The following is a 24,426-nucleotide window of genomic DNA, read 5'->3' on the forward strand; positions in this document are numbered from 1 at the left end:
GGATGGCGATATCTCAAAGGGACACAGGAGTCAACCTAAGACAGTTCCCAATAACCAACACTGGGATCATTTGAACAAACAAAATAATTCACACTGTGTTGAATTACAAGCCAACATATAAAATAAACATCCATGTACATCGGTATGACCCCATACTGATATAAATAAGTAAGTACATGAGGGAGAATAAGCAGATTCTGTGCAGGAGAATCCCAAACAATCTGTGTAGCCACTCTGCCCTCAAGAAGGTAGAGCATACCCCCCCACCCCCTGCTTAGGTGTGGGCCACACACCTGCATGCTCAGTTGTGTCCGACTCTTTGCGACCCCTTGGACTGTAGCCAGCCAGACTCCTCTGTCCATGGGCTTTTTCCAGGCAAGAATACTGGAATGGGTTGCCATTTCCTTCTCCAGGGGATTTTTCCCAACCCAGGGATCGAACCTGCGTCTAATACGTTGGCAGGCGGGTTCTTCACCACGGCACCACCTGGGAAGCCCACACACGGCGACTTTCTTCCAGAGTGTACAGTATGGAATGGAACTGAGTCGTTTATAGTGACGTGGATGAACCTGGAGTCTGTCATACAGAGTAAAGCAAGTCAGAAAGAGAAAAATAAATATATTAACACACATACATGGAATCTAGAAAAGTGGTACTGATGAACCTATTTAGAAGGGCGGGGAGAGAGATGTGGACATAGGGAATGGACTTGTGGATACACAGAGCGAGGAAGGAGAGGGTGGGATGGATGGAGAGGGTAGCATTGACATGTGTACACTACCGTGTGTAACGCAGCTAGCAGAGGGAAGCTGCAGCGTCACACAGAGAGCTCAGCTCATTGCCCCGTGATGGTGGGGAGGGTTGGACGGGGGTGGGAGGAGGGCTGGATGGAGGTCCAAGAGGGCGAGGATACATGATACATAGAGCTGATCCATGTTGTTGTACCGCAGAAACACAACACTGTAAGGCAATTATACTTCAATTTTAAAATGAATTAATTTTTAAAAGTGTACAGTATGGAAGGGGGGAATAAACGGTAACACTGAAGTGGGCTTCCCAGGTGGCGTTCGTGGTGAAGAACCTGCCCGCCAATGCAGGAGACCTTCAGAGAGGCAGGTTCGATCCCTGTATCGGGAAAATCCCCTGGAGAGGGAAATGGCAACCCACTCCAGTATTCTTGCCTGGAGAATCCCATGGACAGAGGAGCCTGGCAGGATATAGTCCATGGGGTTGAAAAGAGTCAGACACAATTGAAGTGACGTAGCACGTATGCAGTGGAGAAATCTGAAATATACCATGTCAGTCAGGTGATCAAGGTCAACATCGGCAGAATAAGTCATATACACTATGGTCTTCTTCCCCCAAACCCGAGTTAATTGTGAAGAAAACAAACTTAGACAAACCCAAATTAAGGAACTCTGCACAAAATTCCTGACCAGTACTTCTGAAAACTGTCAAAGTCATCAAAAGAAGGAAAATGTGAGATAATGTCACCACAAAGGGGTCCCTAGGGAGATGAGAGGACTAAATGTATGTGCTATCCTAGATGGGATTCTGGGGCAGAAACAGGACACTGGAGAAATACTAATGAAATCTGAAGAAAGTATGGAATTTAGTTACTAATAACATCTCATTATTGGCTCACTAATCAAGAGTGTGAGTGAACTCCAGGAGGTAGTGAAGGACAGGGAAGCCTGGTGTGCTGCTGTCTCAGACATGACTTAGTGACTGAACAACCACAGTCATGACAAATGTACCACAGAAACGAAAGACATTAATAATGGGGGAAACTGGGTGCTGGGTAACCGGGAGCTCTCTTGGATACCTTTGCAGCTTTTCTTTTTTGTAAATCTAGAACTATTCTAAAATAAAAAATATTAAAAAAATGAAAAACCCAACTGCCACCTAAAGAGATTTTAATTCAGTCAGTCTTGGAAAACTCCAAACAGAAGCCAACAGGAATACTAAGTAATAAAGGACAATATTGGCCTCTAAATGGACAAAACTGGCCTCTAAAGAATTTCTCTAGTTTACTCCAGCTCCTTCTTACTTATTCAACTGAATCATTCATTCATATATTTGATAAACATCTGTAGAAGGCCTACTATGTTCCAGGAGCTGTGAGATGTTACGGGAAAATCCAAATGAACTTTGTGGCCAATTCAATACTATCAACCAAAACCTAATAAGCTACTGTTTTTGAAACAGTGAGTCACAAATTACTAGTGGGTCATGAAATCAGTCTAATGGGTCACAATCACCATTTTCTCTCTACTGAAATGAAAGGATAAAAAAAAAATCACAGTTTCCATAAAAAAGATTTTGTTTGAGAAGTTATTTTCAGTATGTGTGTGTTTGTCCTGGATTATGATGTAAAATGCATTTCTTAATTTAGATTAAAATCAAAAGAATTTGAAAGCTACTCAATAGGTTCATCCCTGGCCTTGAGGAGATTAAGTTTAGCAGGAGAAGAGAACTAAGTAAATAGTGACAGAAATTCTTTTTTTAACTGTAACATAACGAACTATTTTATACGATTCATACACACAAAAAAAGAGCACAATGCTAACTAGTTCACACTCTCTCAGCTTAAGTAATATCGCTGTATCTTATTTATTTACTTATAATTTATTCTACCTATTATAGACTGCATTATGTCCCCCCACCCAAATTCATATGCTGAAGCTTTAACCCCAAATGTGACTATATTTGGAAACAGGGCCTTTAGAGAGATAATGATGGCTAAATGAGGTCCTATAGTGGGACTCTAATCCGATAGATCTGATACTCTTGTAAGAAGAGGAAGAAACACTGAAGATCTCTCCCACACCCACAGAGAAGAGCCCATGTGAAGACAAAGAGAGAAGGCAACTATGAGCCAAGAAAAGAGGTCTCGTCAGACACTGACCCTGATGACACTGTGATCTTGGACTTCCAGCCTCCAGAACCGTAAGAGAATAAATTTCTGTTGTTTAAGCCACCCAGTCCATGGTATTTCATTAGGGCAACTCTAGTAGACAAATATACTACTGTATCCTCCCCACAAAGGAATTTAATGTGGCTAACTAGCTAAGATAGTCATCCAGGCTATGAAATTTAGAGACCTACCACTCATCTGCTCGACAAAGTTTCTTTTCTTGACAAAAGGCCCAACAAATGTCTGATAGCATATTTTTAGAGAAATCCTTATGGCCATGATTTTCCAATAGTATCACTCAAGACTCTGAATTGTTTACTAAATCTGTTTAGCTGTTATTTTTGAGTTGGGATATACATTCATTTCTAATCTCTCGATCAATCTATAAGCACACAATGATGCTTAAGATCAATGAGTAGTTCATCCTTTGGCTGCCCTGCAAACCATTGTAACTACTGGCAAACAGATGGAAAAAATATATATAAAGACTGAAAAAGCAAATTTCAATGTAGATTTCCAGGTTGGATCAATTCATCCCAGGGTCCTCAAATACAAATGAAACTGGCTACTAAAACTTAGCCTTAATGTTGCTTTATCTAAAGCACGAAGTTTTTGAGAAGTTAAATCTATAGTAGTCAGAATAAAAAGTGAAATTGCAAGTGAGGTCCTTCTTTTTGTTTCTTTTACAATTCCAAGAAAAGAGCCTAGGGAGGAAGAGAAAACAGGACAGAAGAAGAGTAGGGGACAAGTTGTTTAAGGACAGAACAAACAGGAGGGTACCTAAACCACTCAGCCAACTGTGAGGGAATAAAACCTAAGCCGCCCCAATGACAGCACTGGTCCCCATCGCCACCCACCTCCCGCAAGCATTAACTGTTCCACATTACAAAGAATCTGTGAAATTTCCACATTCGGATTCTGGAGATTGTGCAATGGTTTGATTTACACAAACAGAGGCTCTTGCTCCAACAGATGAAAGCATCTTTAAGTGCTTCTCTTTTGAAATGAGGTTTGATATTTAAAATAATCTCTTTACCGGGAAAACACTGTCCTGTGGGGAAATCTTAATCATGTTTGCCTAACTTGCTATTTTATATCTATCCTAATTATCTCAGTTTCTCTAGTCTGGCTAATATGTTTACAGACTCACATATAAGATCCAAAAGAAGGGATTTTTGCTAATGCTCCCCAGTTGCCTCAAGAATATCATTCATTTTGATTTGAGCATAAACAAAATACCTTTCAGGATTAAGACAAAAAGATGACTAGGAAATGCAAAGAAATCAAAATACCCAAAATGCACAATACTGGCCCTTTGAAGTCCCAGCACCTCAAAGAATTCAACTAATGGCTCATACGGTTCTTTATCGTGTTTACTTATTATAATTTTATGCTATAACCAAAGCAGAGTTCCTTGTGAAGTTAATTATTTAACTATATACAGTTACTATATAAACCATTAACTTATCAAACGTTTATACCTCTTTCAAAAACTCTACCTAAAATTAACTGTCACTCTTGTAGGTAATTCCAGAGTATATTAGTGTAAAATACATTATACCTTTAAAATTATATATAAAGTCAGGTCTCTGTAGTCTTCTGATGCAAATGTTCTCTCAACTGTGGTGGCAGCTCTAAGGATAAATATATTTGTCAAAATTCAAGCATTGAGATTGGCTACATTTGTTTGAAAATTAAAACTGAACAGGATCCAGAAGAAATAACTCTACCAAGTATTATGAGGGTGTACAGAGCCAAAAAGAAAAAAAAAAGAAGGAGGGGGCTTAATTTCAAAATAAAATCCACTATTAACAATTTCAAAGAGAAATTAGAAAAACAATGACTAGTCCATGCTGACTTTAGGTTACCATTGTAATTTGAGCTGCACCTATTCTAGTGAAATACACAATGAATGTTCCCTGAGATCCTGATACCTGACAATAGAAAAAGAAAAGAAGAACATCTGGATAAACTAGCTCTATTCTGGACAAACAATTATCGGTTTGCCTCGTCCCTCTGCTGGGCTGCTAAAGGTGTGGAGAGTGTCAAGCAGTTGAAGGGAGCAGATCCTACAGAGCACACAGCATACGATGCCCACACAAGTGCAGGGCCAGCCACGCGGGGCTGTTTTCCCTCCATTAAAAAAAAAAAAATGTTCTGGCTTTAGAAGTTGGCAAAGAACCAAAAGACATTTTAAATAATAAAATAATCTCACCACCCAATTACAACTATTAATTTGCCTCCCACTGATTCTTTTCCATTTTTTATATCATGGAGATAATCTGGAATAGAAATGGTCTTGATTCTGGTCTCAACCTGAACACAAGCATCTTGCCCTGTCATTCATCTGTAAATATATGAGGAACTTCCTCTAAACATTATTTACACAGGTTACATAATAACCCATTATGTAGCTATATCACAGTGAAAGCCATCATTCCCCAATTATTGAACTTCTATATTGTTATCAGCTTGTAAAATTGCCAAGAATGCAATAAATGCCTTTACATATAAAGCTTTCAACATACTTAAAATGACTTCCTTTGGAAGGTCAAGCCAAAGTTTGACACAAATGCCAAAAGCCATGAAAAAGAAATTGATAAACTCAACCATATAGTAAAATCAAATTTTCTGCATGACAAAACACACGATAAGCAGAGTTAAAAGACAAGCTGGAACAGGGGCACGGGGGCACCATGACTCATGACAAAGGACTGATTTCCTTCATGTAGAGAGAGCTTCTACAGATCAGTACGGAAAAGACTACGACTCCATAGAAAGGCAAGCAGAGCATATGAACAGACACAGTTCATTTAGTGAAGAATACAGAGACAGCTCTTAAATCTACTAAAACATGCTTCTCATCATAAGAGAAATGTCAAGTAAAACTATGCCGAGATTTTCCCACTTATCAGATTGGCAAAGATTCCAAGACTTTAACACACACGATGTTGTCAAGGGTTTGGAGGAAGGCACTGTCATTCCTCATGTATTACTGGTGAGAGTTTACACTGCCTTTGTGGAAAGCAACTGGACAGTATCAATCAAAAGTATAAATGTGGGGACTTCCCTGGTGGTCCAGTGGCTAAGACTCCACACTCCAGATGCAGGGGTCCTGGGTTTGGTCCTTGATCAAGGAACCAGATCCCACATGCCCCTACTAAGACCCAAAGCAGCCAAATTAAAAAAAAAAAAAAAGTATAAATGTGTATACCCTTTGATCTCACAATTCCAGTTCCAAGAATACATCCTGTAGCTAGACTAACACGCTATATGATATATGAACAAGACAAGACAATAAAGCAAGGCTTACAAAACCAAAAGTCTGATCATACAGGACACATTTCCATACATCCATGAATGACCAACATGTGAAAGATAATTCTGATACAACACAGGAAGTGAAGGACCACGTGCTATTATGGGAACACAGAACTGGGTCACTTAGCTCAGCTCAGAAGCAGAGTCAAATTTTCTAGAAGAGATTACTGTATAGATTAAGTAGAAAATAAAGACATCAGCTAATACAGGGATGAGCATAAAGGTGCTACGGACTGAATGTTTGTGAAAGTGTTAGTCACTCAGTAGTGTCTGACTCTTTGTGACCCCATGGACTATAGCCCGCCAGGCTCCTCTGTCCATGGAATGCTCCAGGCAAGAATATTGGAGTGGGTAGCCATTCCCTTCTCCAGGAGAGCTTCCCAACCCAGTTCTCCTGCATTGCAGGCGGATTCTTTACCATCTTTACCAGGGAAGCTCCTGTGCCCTCACCCCAAATTCACATGTTGAAGTCCTCATCCCCACTATGATGGCATTTGGAGGTAGGGCTCTGGGGAGAGAATTAGGTTTTGATGAAGCCATGAAAGAAGAGCCACCAATGATGGGATTAATGCTCTTGCAAGAGGGTGATGAGACCAGAGCTCACTCTCTCTGCATGCACACACATAGAGGAAACTCTATGTGAAGATAAAACCAGGAAGAGGGCCCTCACCAGTAACCCATCCATTCTGGCACCCTGAGCTTGGACTTCCAGTCCCCAGAACTGTGAGAAATAACTGTTGGTTAGGCCACCCAGTCTATAGTAATCTGTTACAGCACCCCAAAGCAGCTAAGATGGAAACTGGTATCAAGAAGTTGGGTGCTGCTGTAACAAACACCTAAAAATATGGAAGGGGCATTGGGACTGGGCAATGGATGGAGGTTGGAAGAGTTCTGAGGTGCAATGCTAGAAAAAACCAATATTGCTATGAAGAGACTTTTGAAGAAGATTCTAGTGAGAGCTCAGAAAACAAAGAGCTGCAGAGAAAGCTTCTAGCTTCTTAGAAAATATGTAAGTAATCACAACAGATGCTGGTGGAAATGTAAGTGGCAAAAGCCTTTCTGATGAGGTCTCAGAGGGGAAGAACTAGCTATTGGACCAAGGAAGAAGGCAATCCTTGTTATAAAGTAACAAAGAGCTTGGCTGAATTGTGTTCCTGTTTCTGTGTTTTGCAGAAGGTAGAATTTGCAAGTGATGAAACTGAATATTTAGCTGAAAAGGTTTCAAAGCAAAATTTTGAAGGATCTGCTGGGTTACTGCTGATGCCTTACAGTAAAACGTGAAAAGAGATAAACGAATTTAAGAAAAAAAAATGTTAAGCAAAAAGGAACAAAGAATTTAAAGATTTGGAAGAGTCTCAGCCTATCCATATTGAAAAAAAAAAAAGAGAGAGAAAGTATGTTTGGAGAGAACACTGTTTCTGGCTGACCGTTTGATAAGGAGATTCGTATGGGTGTGAACCATGGACCTCACCTAATCAGCCACCCCAGCAGGATCACTGCCAGTTTGAACTGAAGGGGGAAGAGATGGGACAAAATAAAGGCAGGCTGTCAGACTCAGCTCCCATAGGACCTGACTGTAGAGTTCGTTCGTTGTAATCACACACTCTTCTCTAAGACAAGAGAGAAAGAAGGACACTTCAACAAGATTAAGAGATTATCAGGGCTGCCATTCCCACCACAGACCTAGAGTACGTGGGCCCAGAGAGGGCCAGGCTGCCCCCACCTAGGTTTCAAAGGGTGGGCCCACTGCCTAGCAGAGCTGTGTGGGTGAGGCTGGCCCAGAATGGCAGGGACACAGTTCCAAACTAGCATAGCAGCAGAGTCAGGACTATTGCTCCAGGGGGGTTCAGCTGATGCCACACCCACTCTTAAAGGACTATTCTCAAACCTTAAGGTCCAATGGTGGAGAAGGAAATGGAAACCCACTCCAGTATTCTTGCCTGCAAAAGCCCATGGACGTAGGGACCTGGCATGCTACAGTCCATGAGGTCTCGAAAGAGTCAGACATGACTCAGCGACTATAAACACAACAACGCAAGGTCCAGGGAGTAAGCCTTAGTAGGTTATGAGCTTCCTTGAGACCCACTTTCCCTCCTTCTTTCTGATGTCTCCCTTTGGGGATGGGAAAGTACATCTTACATCTGTCTCACCATGGTAGTTTGGGGGCACAAAACTTGTTGGTTCGTGGCTGGAGAGGCATTTTTACCTCAGACTGAATCATATTTCAGGTCTCATCCACAGTAGATTCAGATGATATTTACATAAGACTCCGGATTTTAGAGCTAATGCTGAAATAGGTAAGACTTTTGGAGCTCTTGGGATGGAATAAATATATTTTGCATGTAAGAAGTATATTAATTTGGGGGTGGGCAGAGGCAGATATCCCACAGATGGGGGAGTCTGGCAGGCTGCAGTCCGTAGGGTCACAGAGAGTCAGACATGACTAGAGCAACTTAGCACACAGCAGGCACACAGAGGCAGAATGCTATGGATTGAATGTTTGTGTCTTCCTGAAATTCATATATTGAAGGTCTAACCTCCAAATAGGGGCTTCCCTGGTGGCTCAGATGGTAAGGAATCTACCTGCAATACAGGAGACCCAGGTTTGATCCCCAGGTTGGGAAGATTTCCTGGAGAAGGGAATGGCTACCTACTCCAGTAGTCTTGCCTGGAAAATTCACGGACAGGAGAGCCTGTTGGGCTACAGTCCATGGGGTCACAAAGAATCGGACACAACTGAGTGACTAACTCTTAAACTTTCAAATGTGATATTTGGAGGTTTGCGGAGAGAATTATTTACATGGGCTCATGAGGGTAGAGCACTTATGATATAGGATTATCAAAAAAATTTAAGAGGATAATGAGAGCTCTGGAGGCTCAGTGGTAAAGAATCCTCCTGCTAATGCAGGAGACATAGGTTCAATCTCTGGGTCAGGAAGACCCCCTTGAAAAAGGAAATGGCAACCCACTCCAGTACTCTTGCCTGGGAAATCCCATGGACAGGGGAGCCTGGTGGGCTGCAATCCATGGGGTCGCAAGAGTCGGACACGTCTTAGCAACTAAACAACAACAGCAAGGAGACCACGGCTCATTCTCTGGGTGTAAGCACTAAGCAGAGACTATGTGAAGACATGATCAAGAAGAGAGTCCTCATCAAAAACACAAACGTGCTGGCACTTGGACTCATCTTGGATTTCCAGCCTCCAGAACAGTGGAAAATAGTTTGCTGTTTAAGCCACCAGCCCATAGTAATCTGTTATAACAGCCCACACTACACATCAGGTAAAAGGAACACCATAAGAAGTGCAGAGATATGTATGTGACATGATATCTACAGGGAACTATTCAGTTTGTTATCGCTAAGCCCGAAATACATGAAAACTGGCGAGAGATAATGCTAAAGAGCAACTGAGGGATCAGCCCAGACTTGAGACCTATGGAACTGTGAAGTAATAAATGTCTTAAACCACTAAATTTATGTGAATTTGGTACAGCAGCAATAGAAACTAGTATCAACTTTGGTGCCTAGAAGGGGTATGCTATTATAGAAAATACCTAAAAATATAGGATAGCCTTGGAATCAGGCAGTTGGTGCAGGCTGAAAGAATTTTGAAAAATAATGATAGAAGAAACCTAGACAGCCTTAGACTGTTGGTAAGAATACAGTCACTAAAGGTGCCACTGGTGAGGACTCAGAAGGAAATGAGGAACACGTTACTAGAAATACAGAAAGTAACACCTGAAATTGATCCATGAGTACAACACAGCCTATCAAATCCCAGCTAATTTCAATGCAGAAATTGAGAAGCAGTTCCTAAAATTCATGTGGAAATTCAAGGGAACTGGAACTATCAAAACAATCTTGCAAAACAAGATCAAAGTTTGAGGGCTCACTGGTCCCAATTTCAAAACTTACTATAAAGGTACAGCAATCAAGACAAGGTGGTACTCACAAAAGACCTAGACAAAGACCAACAGAATAGAACTGAAGGTCCAAACATAAATCCATGTGTCTATGGCCAGTTGGCCTTGTTTTTTTTTTAAAGAGTACCAAGTCAATTAACTGGAGGGAAAAAAAAGAGTTTTTTTTCCCAACAAATGGAAAAATAAAATATGACATACCCATGTAAAGAAATATTATTTGGGAATAAAAAATGAGGTACTAATGCATGCTACAGCAGGGATGACCTTTGAAAACATTAAGCTATGTAAAAAAAAAAATCAGTCACAAAAATTACATCGTGTATGATTCCATTTATTTGAAATTCTTAGAATAAGCAAGTATAGCGAGACAAAATAGATTAGTAATTGCATAGGGCTGGAGGGGTAGAAGGATTGAAGGTGATGACTAAGGGGTATGAGGTTTCATTTTTAGGTAATGAAAATGATTAAGGTGATAGATCTACAACCCTATGAATATACTGAAAGTCGAAAATGTACACTATAAATAAGTGAACTGTATGGCATACAAATTATATCTAAGTTGTTTAAAAAAAAAAAACAGAAAAAGAAAACCACATCAAGACTACACACATCATAATCAAATTGCTGGAAATCAGAAACAAAAAATTTTCAAAAGCAGCTAAAGGAGGGAGAAAAGACATAAAGAAAATGAAAAGACAAAACACAAATTTGGAAATTGGCTTATTGTCTCAGAATTATAAAGGACTACTATAAATAAATGAAATAGACAATCCAAAACAAAACCCAGCAAAACATTTAATGGGCATTTCACTGAAAAATAAACCAATATAATCCAGAAATAAGTGAAAAGATGGTTGACCTCATCAGTTATCTGATAATGTAATTTAAAATGTCAGATACTGGGAATTCCCTGGCAGTCAAGTGGTTAGGACTTGGCGCTTTCACTGCAGTGGCCTGGGTTCAATCCCTGGTTGGGAAATTGAGATCTTATAAGTTGCATGGCACAGCCAAATAAAATAAAATATCAGATACCACTTCACATCCCTAAATATAAAAGTCTGAATTTATTTTTCTAGAATCCTAGAAAACCTTGTGTATATGTATGCCAGGATATACATACAAGAATGCTTAGAGCAAACCCGTTTAGAATAGTAAAAGGTCCAAATATTTGTCAACAGGAAAATGAATAAATTATAGCATATAATGACATTCTTTATGCCAATAAAAATGGATGAAACCATAGTTTGGTTCAAAAAAGCAAGCCTCTCTATAATTTATATTGTATAATTCCACTTACAAAGTTCAACAATATACAAAAGTAAATATGTACAAATATTAAGTAAATCTATGAAGAAAAGTAAAAGAATGATCAACATAAAAAGCTGTATAGTGACAACGCTCAGAGAGAAGTGAGGAGAGAAGGATTTAGGGAAGGACAAGAAGATTTCCCAGATGGCTCAGCAGGTCAAGAATCTGCTTATAATTCAGGAGACTTGGGTTTGATTCCTGGATATGGAAGATCCCCTGAAGGAGGGCATGGCAGCCCACTACAGTATTATTGCTGGGAAAGTCCCATGAACAGAGAAGCCTGGCAGGCTACAGTCCATGGGGTTGCAAAGAATTGGACAGAACTGAAGCAACTCAACCTACATGGGACTCAAGTCAAAAAGTACTCACTACCTCAGGTTTCAGAGAAGTCAAAATAGAAAACAGTTTATAATTTTGTATCTAGTGAATATCTCATTAAAAAAAAAAAACAATTTCTACAAAGACAATAAAAGCAAATAGAAGAGGAAGAAGTACAGAGAGCTAACCTTGAATAATCTTTAAAATATTTGAGAGGGAAGAGGAAAGAGAATACAGTAGTTAAAAAGGGACCAGGGTCAAGAGAATGTTTGGCTTCCTTCTTTTCCAGAAGAAGAAATGGTTCAGCAAACATATGGTTTAAGGAATGAAAAGCAAAGAGATTTAGAGATTAGTAGGTTAATGGTGGCAGTAGTAACAGTAGGAATGGCAGAAACTAACATTCACTGAGAGCTTGTACCGAGGCAAAGCCCCTTAACTGCCTTCACTTATGGTGTGCTCGCAATAAGATAAGCGCTTATTTCTAGCCCCATTTTTCAAATGGATGCACATAGAAGATAAGCAGTATGTCCATGCCCCCACATTTAGAAAGTACAAAACCATATTTCAAACTGGTAGACTTTGCCTCCAGAGCCGGGATTTTTATGAAGGAGAAGGTGTAACTGAGGGAACAAAGTCCTGGAGGAGAGAAGTCAGGCCTTAACCAATACTGGAGTGGGTAGCCTTTCCCTTCTCCAGGGGATCTTCCCAACCCAGGGATCAAACCCAGGTCTCCCACACTGCAGGCAGATTCTTTACCAGCTGAGCCACCAAGGAAGCCCAAGAATACTGGAGAGGGTAGCCTATCCCTTCTCCAGCGGATCTTCCCAACTCAGGAATTGAACCTGGGCTCTCGCATTGCAGGCAGATTCTTTACCAACTGAGCTATCAGGGAAGCCCCTGAGGCTGGAGAAGAGATGAATAAATAGCAGGGGTGGGGAGAAGCAGGAAAGGGGAAAAAGCACTTCACAATCTATAGACTTTTTTTTTTTCTATAATAAAGTAGGCGGTCAGGTTGTTTGCTGGGGGTGAGTGCGGTATAGGTGGGGTGAACTAAAAATACTTATGTACTGGAAGAATGAATGGCACTGAGACCATTCAAGGAAGAAGACATTCACATCCCTATGATACACTATTCTAGAACATTCCATTGTAGGAAATGCTAGATACAACCTCCTGCACTAATTATTAGTTAGTTCTGCTTTTGCTTTCTCTTGACCTTGACTAGTTGAACTCAGGTACATTCAAAGTGCCCATAATGCAATCCCACTGGAAGGTATCTAATACCAACAAAAAGGGCTTGCTCAGCTTTCCTGCCCAGAACCGTCCTCAAAGAAATTTTCTTTTGTATGTTGCTCTCCTGTCCTCTGCCTGAGGAGAGAAAAACATCTCTATACTCTTTTAAGCGCAGCCTTTCTTCTGTGCTTCTGTCTCCATAATTAGATTATAAGCTTACTCTAGGGAATAAGTTCATGCCTTGCAAAGAATAAGCAAATAATATTTCAATACATCTCTGTCTTGGTCATCTCAATAATGAAAATTCTACACATATCTCTAAAATAAATGACCATATAGAAAGATAGAGTTTTTTTTTTCCTAATGTGCCTCCAAGGATGTATTTATAAACATAATTAAAACTCTAAAAATTTGCAGCTTTTTTTTTTTTAGCAATAAGCTTTTATCTTTCCAAAGATAAAGTCTAATCCCTACCCAAATTATTGCAAATTTCAAGTTAGTACTGTTTCCTATAATCTACATAAGTGTATAAAAAAATAAATTGTAGTCTTCAAGTGATTTCAAGTGGGTGAGGCTATTTTTTGTCCAAGGCCTACCACAAACACTTTCTTGAAGAACAAATAACTGTGATCTGATGGGGGTGTGTGTGTGCTCATATATGTAGGTGTGTGTGCACACACTCAGATGTGTCCAGTTCTTTGCAACCCCATGAACTGTAGCCCACCAGGCTCCTCTGTGTATGGAATTTCCCAGGAAAGAATACCAGAGTGGGTTGCCATTTCTTTCTCCAGGGGATATCCCAGGATTGAACCCACATCTCTTGCATCTCCTGCATTGTCAGGCAGATTCTTTACCACTACTGCCTAAGAAAAACCTCAATTTAGGGAACTGTATGTGTTACTTTTTTCTTTTTAACAAATAATATCTTCAGGTAAAATCCACTAACATTTAGAAACTAAATGAAAAAAATAAAATATTAAATCAGTTCTCAAATTACTATGTAATATTTAACAACTCTATTAAAGTCTAATCAACCGTAGACTTTATCATAATCAGATAATGTATAGGAGATTGCCTCAAGTATTTATTTCCTCAAATTTCTCTATGTGCCATGCAATTAAATTACAAAGCAAATATGTTTCAAAAAATAATGAAACCACTCAATACTGGAAACTGCAATAAAAGTATAGGACACAGGGTAACCAGTAACTGCAACGTGTGTGTTTAAAGAAAAAAATCTGTTCAGGCATATACTCAGGTGCCAGATAATTTCCACTACTACTTTCATCACACAAATTCTACTTTATTGCTATGAATGCTTTAAGTAAACAACACCCACATTCAAATGATAGCTAAGGATAACCATACATCTTTTTTCATAAACTTCATTTTTGTCACAAACACGATCTCACCTGATGCCCTTTAAACCATTGTTTCAAATGTTTTTGACCACAACCAATGGCAAGGAAAAAATTTCATGTTGCAACCTAATAGAAACATATAATCATGGAATATTTAGCGGACTAGTTGTGATGTACTCTAAGATTAAAAAAAAAAAGTTTTCTTAATATTGGTTTCATTCTACCAAATTAAAACCCTGAGATTTGGAAAAATACTGCTTCAATTTCTTTATTTCACTCATGTTATTTTTAACAGCATGAGCCTAGGTTCTGTTCAAAAAATGAATACGACTTGCCCAAGGCCCTAGGACACTCTCATGGACAGAGTATCTCTCAGCATCCACACCATTCCACATAGGATCGAAAGCAATGGACCACAAACAAGGGGAGAACAAAGGAAAGGCAGACAGAACTGCCCTGCTGATTGACAATCAGGGTCCCCCAAATTACATGAGACAGTGTGGTGCAAAGGTTAGAACAGAAAACTTAGAATCAAGTCCCAAATCTACCACATCAGACAAGACACTTTGGAGAGATTTAATTTTCTCATCCATATTAAATAACATAGGGTAGGGGCCCAGTCTCATGCCCATAACTCCACTCCTAGAGTCTAGAACAGTGCTTGGCAGGTGGTAGGTGCACGGTAGATATTATTAAATGAATGAATGCATGAATAAATATCTTGTTCATCTGGTTGTGAGCAGGATGTCATCCAAATACGTGATTTTGTTTTTAAATTCAGTCTGAAATAATTGGAGAAACAGTATGCTGGCAGCTTCTCATTACTCTGATTAATTAAGCACGTCCCTCTTTTTCCAAGAAAAAAAGTGGGGTCAGCGGAGGGTTGGAATGACATGTTCTGTATTTTTTCTTCTCCACCTGCTATTCCTTATGAATATAAATGGTATGTGTACCCCTCTCTCTACATGCATATATGTGCAACACTGGTACCTTTTAAACTACAAATGTAAAAATCGAGCTACCCACCGTCATGCATGTAAGTCATTTAACTCTCTAGGTGTCAAAAATTAAAAGGATTAAAGAGGGTCACATAAAGAAATTCTAAGTCATAGTAGTCAATTTTTCAGCTTAACATCAATCCTGGTAAATATTTCTATAAAGAAGGATGAAATTATTTTAACTGATGCTCAATCAGATTGAATTATCCTTATTATCTATAACCTCACATTGCCCAAATAAACAAATCAGTCCTTCATTTCATTAGTCATTAATTCCTCGGTTCTTTCAAGTATGGTATCATGCCAGCTTCTATGAGGAATACAAAAGATTCCAGTCCTTGCAATCTCAACATGACTTATTATGAAACTATCCACTAACTATATTAAAAAAATAAAATATTATCTGATTAAGTATAATCTTCCCTGGTGGCTCAGATGGTAAGGAATATGCCTGCAATGCAGGAGATCTGGGTTTGATCCCTGGGTTGGAAAGATACCCTGGTGAAGGGAATGGCAATCCACTCCGGTGTTCTTGCCCGGAGAACTCCATGGACAGAGGAGCCTAGCAGGCTATAGTCCATGGGGTCTCAAAGAGTCAGACATGACTGACCGACTAGCACACACACATATTATTGGAGTAGGAAATGGCAACCCACTCCAGTGTTCTTGCCTGGAAAATTCCATGGACAGGGGAGCCTGTGGGCTACAGTCCATGGGGTGGCAAAAAGTAGGATACAACTGAGCACACACACCATACAGCAGAGTTTAAGAGATCTGGACAGAAAAATGTTTACCTTCATAACTTATTATCTAAAAGTCCAGATTTCAGGGACAGCAAATAAATGGCAAGTGATTAGCCATTTTCTTCATCCTCTAGTACCCATGTCAGGCTAATTATTGGAACTTAGGTATGACCTTTCTCAACACATCTCTCTAGCCACAATCAAAGATGATGAAACTTATTTTTCATCTCTAGGCTCAGGCCTTGAAAGGGCTAGAGAAAAGTATTTGCTTACATTATCTATCACATGAACCCTGTCCAACTACACACCAAAAGAACACCATCAACTTCTAAATCCATCAAAGAAGGGGCATTCATTTCTCTACATGGTCTAACAAAATGATATTAGTTTTAAGTCTTAAATTACTTATGTCAAATGGTGATTATATCTATAAATCCAATAAAGATATTTTATAATCATAAAGGCTCATTCCATAACAAATAATATACATGAAATTATGAAAATTAATGTGTTCATTAAACAATACAAAAGTACCTAAAGTAGAAATTACAAATTTACTGACCCTTCTTATAGTTCAGTCCCTAGAGGTAGCCATGATTAAGTTTGGTGTATGTTCTTCAAGCTTCTTTATTTATGAGATATACTAGAGCTACTTTCTTTACAAAATATTCCTGGCAAATTTAATTTGAAAATGAAATATAGTATTTAAATAATAGATGACTGATAATGCAAACTTTAAAGACATTTAATTTTGTTTTAGTGCCATTTCATATCTAACACAGATTAGAGTCCCAATGAAACATGGGAAAAATGCATTAAACCCAGTGCTTTTTCAACATGAAAGATGTCCCAAATACATATTTCATCTTTCATAATGAAAGATTCCACCCAAATCTTGTCAAAGCTCAAAAAGATGGAATTTTCAATTGAAAAACATCCTGAACAGATGGTGGTACCACATAGATTGAAAAAGAAATATCTAATTTGTGTTTATATGAGAAATGCGAAATTTGAGAAACGTGCACTGAGAGGCACATCAGTAGATATTCATGAAAACACACTTGCCCTAAAGCACAGGTTGTTCAGCAGAGAAGGAAGCTTGGTAAGAGCTTAGTTTAACACTTTCATTTTACATATAAGGAAGCAGACTCAAAGGTCACAAAGCCAAGAACACAGGCAGACCAGAACCGCAACCCACCGTGTCTTGCTGTAGAAAACCTGTGCTGCCTCGGCATTCACTAACGTGAAGAATTGTCTTATGTGGATGACAGTGGGGTTTTTCTGTTATGTTTTTTTTTTTTTTTTAATGGTTTAAACACAACTGCCTTTGTTTCCAAGTCTGGCTTCTTAGCATCCTGGGTGCCTCTATCTTAGGACCCCCAGCTGCCCCCGAGCCTACAATTCTTTCCTCCCCACTCCAAGCTGGATTCTACAGTCTCTTCCATTAGCGCTCCGCCTACCTTTGCTGGTCTGTCTGCACTCTGTCCAGAGCCCTGCCCTTCACATTCACCCTTAGCAAAGTCTTGAGGCTCAAAAATAAGAAATGTAGATGTACACATCTCCAGATTGGGGGCCACAATTGTCAGAGAAATTCTAAGTGGCTCTAGGAAAACTAAATGTACAGTTCTTTTATTAAGGATAAGGATAATCAGGCCTAGGAGAGAGAATCTGATCCTCACAATTACCCAGGCAATGTCTTGACTCAAATACCCCCAAATATGGGGCAGCCCTATAATTTCAAAGGCTAACATTTAACCTTTGAAAATTTACATAATACTGGCACTGAAAACAGCTAACTCCTTTTCATAACAATATATCAAAAGCTCAACAAAGAAAACAGACAAAAATTCAACAGAATTTAAAGTCAAAGAAGCAACGTGGTAAAAGACTATTTGTTTTACTTTTCCCTCATCTCTTCTCCTGATCCACACCCACCTTTGAGCTCTCTGGAACAACCTAGAATTCAGCGAACCAGTTTGAGAACCACCACCTTAGTATCTTTTGACACATTCACCTTCATTAAGCAATGTCAACACCTACATAAGGCAGGGTAAATGACGTGTGTAAAAACACTGTAAATTGATAAGAATGGAAAATGTTCTATTTACCTTGTGGCTGAAAACTTCATGCTCTTTTCCCCAAACATTAATGAACTATTTATAAATATTATGTTGGTACAAAAGTAATTAAGGTTTTGCATTGTTGAACTCTGCTGTTTGACATTAGAATACATTCTTAAATAAATGTGGTTGCTATTCATCATTTTAATGCACATTTCTCACTTTATGTTCTTTTGCTAATGACTTATTATTTCTTATTTCATGTTTATTTTAGACTAGGGAAATGTTCTACAAAAAGCGAACTCAAGCAATTTTCTTATTCAAATTCAAAATGGGTCATAAAGCAGTAGAGACAACTCACAACATCAACACTTTTGGCCCAGGAACAGCTAACGAACGTACAGTTCATTGGTGGTTCAAGAAGTTTTGCAAAGGAGATGAGAGCCTTGAAGATGAGGAACAGAGTGGCCAGCCATCAGAAACTGACAACCACCAATAACTACATGAGCAGTTGCCAAAGAACTCAACATCGACCATTCTGTGGTCGTTCGGCATTTGAAACAAATTTGAAAGGTGAAAAAGCTCGATAAGTGGGTGCCTCACGAGCTGACCACAAATCCAAAAAATCCTCATTATAAAGTGTCATCTTCTCTTATTTTACACAACAACAAGGAACCATTTCTCCATCAGACTGTGACATGTGACGACAAGTGGATATTATACGACAACCGGTGTTGACCAGCTCAGTAGTTGGACCAAGAAGAAGCTGCAAAGCACTTCCCAAAGCCCAACTTGCACCAAAAAACAGTCATGGTCACTGTCTGGTGGTCTGCTGCCAGAATGATCTACTACAGCTTTCTGAATCCTAGTGAAACCATTACATCTGAGAAGCATGCTCAACAAATTGATGAGATGCACCGGAAACTGCAATGCTTGCACCCATCTCTGATCAACAGAAAGAGCCCAATTTTTCTCCATGGCAACACCTGACCACAAGACACACAACCAAGACTTCAAAAGTTGAACATATTGGGCTACGAAGTTTTGCCTCATCTGCCATACTCACCCAACCTCTCGGCAACCAGCTGCCACTTCTTCAAGCATCTTGAAAACTTTTTGCAGGGAAAACGCTTCCACAGCCAGCAGGAGGCAGAAAATGCTTTCCAAGAGTTGGTTGAATCCTGAAGCATGGATTTTGATGCTACAGGAATAAAGAAATTTATTTCTCATTGGCAAAAATGTGTTGATTGTAACAGTTCCTATTTTGATTCATAAAGATATGTCTGAGCCTATTTATAAGATTTAAAATTCATCGTCTCAAACTGCAATTGCTTTTTCACCAACCTAATACCTTGTTCTATATGGGGTAATATGCATATTAAAAACAATTTTTTTCCCCTTATCACAGATGCAGCCCACCTGTATTCCTGGCCAAGGTCTATCTCATCCATGGCAGGAGGAGGGCACACGCCAGCACCAGATCCTCAGGTATGCTACCCAGAGAACTGTACCCTTTCCTGACCCAGGTGCCACCTCTCAACAAACTCCCCAAATTCAACAAACTCCCCAAATTCCAAACCTTCAAGCTGCTGAGGATACTATTTTCCCTTTGGTCCTCCTCCCAAAAAAACTCCACAAAAATTAGCTTCATCAGCTCATGCTTTTAGCCCCTCTCCCCAAAAGCCCAGGCTAGGTAATAGTGTTCCTGGAATAAAGGTGTTTTTTTTGGGGGGGGGGGCGGGGGAGAACAGGTGTTTGCCAAATACCGTCACATTCCTTTCCCACCCCACCTTTCCCCTCCATTCCTCTTACCTCTACATGCATCTTCTCCCTTCATCCAGCTCAAAGTCCTCAGGTTCGTGGACTCACACAAATTGATGCCCGAAGGAACCATTATTACTGCAGTTGTACCTTCAGCCAGATGTTGATCCAAGCTGACACCAAGCCAATACTTGATTATCTTAGAGAAGAGTGACTCCAAATTCAAACACCTCTACTGAAGCTAAAACTGGTGTAGCTGCCAAAACAGTATCAATACTAGACTTTCTCCGAAGAGAAATGATCTCCAATTTGGGAGAGGTGATCATAATGAGATAAATAAAAATCATATTTTTTAACATATTTAAATGTTAAATAAATGTTAAATAAATCATATTTATTTAACAAGTGGTTAATACATACCAGCAAAGGCTGGTGGTGATATCTGCGAGTCTAGGGAACTTGAGCATTTCATCAAGTGAGGCGTCTCTACCACGTGCAACGGGGAAGTTGGCTGACCGGCCTGCCAGCGAGGAAGTCCCTGTTCATGGACAAGTGAAGGGCATATCACAGGCTTCAGTGGCTCTGTGACACTGGCACTGAATCGGTCAGCTCTTTTGTTCTCTTTTCTCAACAAGCAGCCCTCCAGCCTTTAATTGGTTTCCCCTGCCATGATGAAAACGCCTAAACCTGGCAGAAAAAAGTAATTGGACCTGCTAGGCATTTTCATCTTTCAGATGTAACTTAATAATCTGAAAATGGGATGTGTTAAGATTCTCATGAGTTAACTTAGTGCAACTCAAACCCACAGGTCCTGCTAAGATGCGTCCAAACTTCAGACAAGACTCAAGGGCCTTTGTGTCTAAAGATAAAGGTCTCAATCAAAGTTCTTTTCTGATACTTCCCCTACCCCATTCCCTTTTCCAGAGACCCTGTGACTTCCTGATTTTTAACCCCATTCCCGATAATACAGAATTGTGTATATTAATATTTTGATAAAACTATTCACATCCCTGGGCTTCCCAGGTGCATTAGTGGTAAAGAACCAACCTGCCAAATCAGGACACATAAGAGAGGTGGGTTCAATCCCTGGGTCAGGAAGATCCCCTGGAGGAGGGCATGGCAACCTCCAGTATTCTTGCCTGGAGAATCCCATGGACAGAGGAGCCTGGTGGGCTACAGTACATGGGGTCACAAGTCAGACATGACTGAAGTGACTTAGCATGCATGCATTCACATCTGTCTTGCTCTATCTCACTGTTCACAATGTATTCTCTGGTGGTTGACCCAGCAGATATAGTCATAATGCAGCCCAACTCAAGGCTACTGAACCCTACTCAACCGGACTACTCGCCTACTAGAGCTTTTCAGGTGGTGCTTATACAGAGCATTGCACATACACAGTGCTATAAATGATCTCAGCTGTTACATAACCATGTATTTACAAAATGTGGGGCAAGAGCAAGAGGCTATGGGGCGACAGAGCCTAACTACCACCATCTTGGCCAATTGCTCTTTCCCTCCAATATCCCTAATCCTAATTCTGAGAAAGAAAGCTCAGTCGTGTCTGACTCTTTGCAACCGCATGGACTATAGCCTACCAGTCTCCTCAGTCCATGGAATTGTCTAGGCAAGAGTACCAAAGTAGGTTGCCATTTCCTTCTCCAGGGGATATTCCTGACCCAGGGATCGAACCCGGGTCTCCTGCATTGCAGGCAGACGCTTTACTGTCTGAGCCACCAGGGAAGCCCTCCCTAACTTTTCCAGGCATTTTGGATATATTTAGCAAATGTATTCAACACGTGGGTCTGCCCTGGTGGCTCAGACCATGCAGAATCTGCTCACAATGCACAAAAGTCAGGTTCAATCCCTGGGTCAGGAAGATCCCTTGGAGAAGGAAATGGCAACCCACTTCAATATTCTTGCCTGGAGAATTCCATGGACCGAGAAGACTAGCAGGCTACAGAGTCCATGGGGTCGTAAAGAGTCAGACACGACTGAGCGACTACACTTTTCAACATATAGTTACTGCCTATCATAGCCACTCAAGAAATCATCTCTCATGCTTTGTGAATTTCCAGAGACCTGGCAGAGAAAGCTTTGCTTTGCCACTAATGTTCTTCTGTCCTGAAGGCTGCCCAGCAAGTAAGCGCCTTTGGGGATACCTAGGGTGGTTCTGGGGGGTCAGCTTCTGGGGGGTCAGGTATTTGTACCTTAACTCTTTCATCTCTGTATCCCCAATGCCACCCACTGTCTATGCATTCCTCGGGTGAAGGGGATTTGAAAGGCCATTCACACCCTACAGCAAGGATATGTCTCCTCTCCCTCCTCGGGAAGATTTCTCAAACTCTGAGCGCTTTCCCATCTCTTCAAGAAACTGCACCACACCTACTCCGCATTTATATTAATTGCACCCCAGGCTGAATGTTGACTTTCTACCTTCCAGGATCACCTGTAAGCATCCAACACCATCCTGGGCACATATATTTTAAACTGCTCGATTGAGAAGGTTAACCATGCTGAATTGAAAGATATGAAATTGGGGGCCATCTGTACCTGAAAGGGAAAAGTCATCTATGAAGATTAAGTCCGCTTCTTTATAAGAAAAACTGAACCAACAATGAGGGGCTAGTCTTAAAAACATTCTTCCTTTATACTTTTCTGGATCCTTGTATAATATATTCTTGGTGATACTTTTTCCACCATGTGTGTGCTCAGTCGCCCAGCAATGTCCAACTCTTTGCAACCCCATGGACTGTAGCCCTCCAGGTGCCTCTGTCCATGGAATTTTCCAGGCAAGAATACTAGAGTGGGTTACCATTTCCTCCTCCAGGGGATCTTCCCAACCCAGAGATCGAACCTGCTGTCTCCTGTATCTTCTGTATTGGCAGGCAGATTCTTTACCACTGCAAATTACTAATTTAACATTCTAATTAAAATCTGACCCACATGTATGAGTTTTCTGTACAGAGCTACCATCCCTTCTCCCCACCTCTTCAGGGACCAGATATGTATGTGAAAGGGGATATGATAGGAAATATATTTCTGCACGAGAACCCCCAGTTGCAGATGAAAGCAGTTAAGTCACTGAACAATAAAGCTGACTTTTTTCTAGTAATATACATACTACTGGAAATTGGAGACAAGGGTTCCCCTTTTGAAAGCTCTTCCACATGTGACTTGTTTATGGCCTTTCCACTGTCTCCCCTTACCACCATGCAGGAGTGGGCTCCCACCGATAAACCCTAAAGAAAAACGTAATCGACAATAGAAATCAGCAACCACAGGAAAGTCACTGGGTGACAGTGTGCATGGACAGCTGAAATGATTCCAGCCTCTACCCCTTTAAACTCCAGGGAGCATCAACCTTAGCCATCATCAAAATCAGCACCAGCGTGGAGCAGGAATGAAAGCACAGGACTAAATTGCAAAAGACACAACTTCACTTCAGCCCATCTACCCATTAGCTTCTATGCTTTTAGCAAGTCAGCCTCTCCCAATTTCAGTGTCTTCAACTGCAAAGGTGAACAAAGCTATCTGCCCAGTTTCCCAGGGCTTTCATGAGGCTTTCACGAGGCTCTCTTTCACGAGAGAAACAAGAGCAGAGGCCACTCCTGATCAAGGCTTTATCACAGCCAGGTGTCCAGATTAACAGCATCGTAGCTTTAATCCGCACAAGCCTCTTGGAGCTCACATTAACATCTTCATTCTACAGATGAGCAGACACAGCCAGTTAAGGCCCTTGCCCAAGGTCACTACCTAATACATTATTCAAGTTCGGGGCTCTTTCGCCTGTGCTTTAACTACCACATTAGACTGCTTCCCCCTTGTTTTTGAAATAACATTGAAAAGTAAGGGTCTATAAACAAAATGTGTAAGAAAGCAGATCCCCAGAGAAGCTGGCAGCCATGTTTGATTCATCCATTTCTTTTTGACTCTTTACCCAGTAAGTGCTTACTGCTGTCTCCTTCCAATTTTGTTAAACTGCTTTCTCCTCCACCTTCTAGCTTTTCCTTTTCTTCATAGTTTTGCTTTTGTGCCCCTCTCCTCTATTAGATCATTTTTAAGCTTTCCTAATGAACACAATGAGAATCACTCAAAAAAAAGCATACCCTTTAAAAGTGCATGTAATTAAAAGACCTTATCTGAATATGTAAGTGGAACTAAATATTCAGTAAGAATGTAGGACACATTTACATTTTTTCTTTTCGTTTAACCACCTCTTTCTTGAATTAACTTTAGACATAGTTGAGACTTTTACAAAGGTAAAATAACAGAAAACCTAGTAAAATTTTAAGAGTCATCATGAAACCAAAAGTCATTTCTGCTTTAGACTGTCAGCATATGATTACACGAGAATTTCATCAGATTGAAAAATAAGAACACAGATTTGACTCTACACAGAATCCTAAATTCTCAAGCTTTGGCAAAAGGGGGCTGTTTACCAATTTCAGTGTTGCCTCTTATCCAAGGCTAATGGAGCTT

At 40.2% G+C, this 24,426-nt stretch overlaps 1 protein-coding gene across 1 annotated transcript in view; it reads right to left on the reverse strand.

Annotated features, from left to right (window-relative positions):
• Nucleotides 1-19,375, reverse strand: part of PLAGL1 (PLAG1 like zinc finger 1) — an 88,175-nt gene extending 68,800 nt beyond the window's left edge. Inside the window, exon 1 of the mRNA XM_043456909.1 lies at nt 19,250-19,375. The gene's annotated coding sequence lies outside the window, so the exon portion shown is untranslated. The remainder of the gene's footprint in view (nt 1-19,249) is intronic.
• Between the last annotated feature and the right edge of the window lie 5,051 nt (nt 19,376-24,426).

The sequence above is a fragment of the Cervus canadensis genome, chromosome 33 (assembly GCF_019320065.1).
Source record: "Cervus canadensis isolate Bull #8, Minnesota chromosome 33, ASM1932006v1, whole genome shotgun sequence".
NCBI lineage: Eukaryota > Metazoa > Chordata > Mammalia > Artiodactyla > Cervidae > Cervus > Cervus canadensis.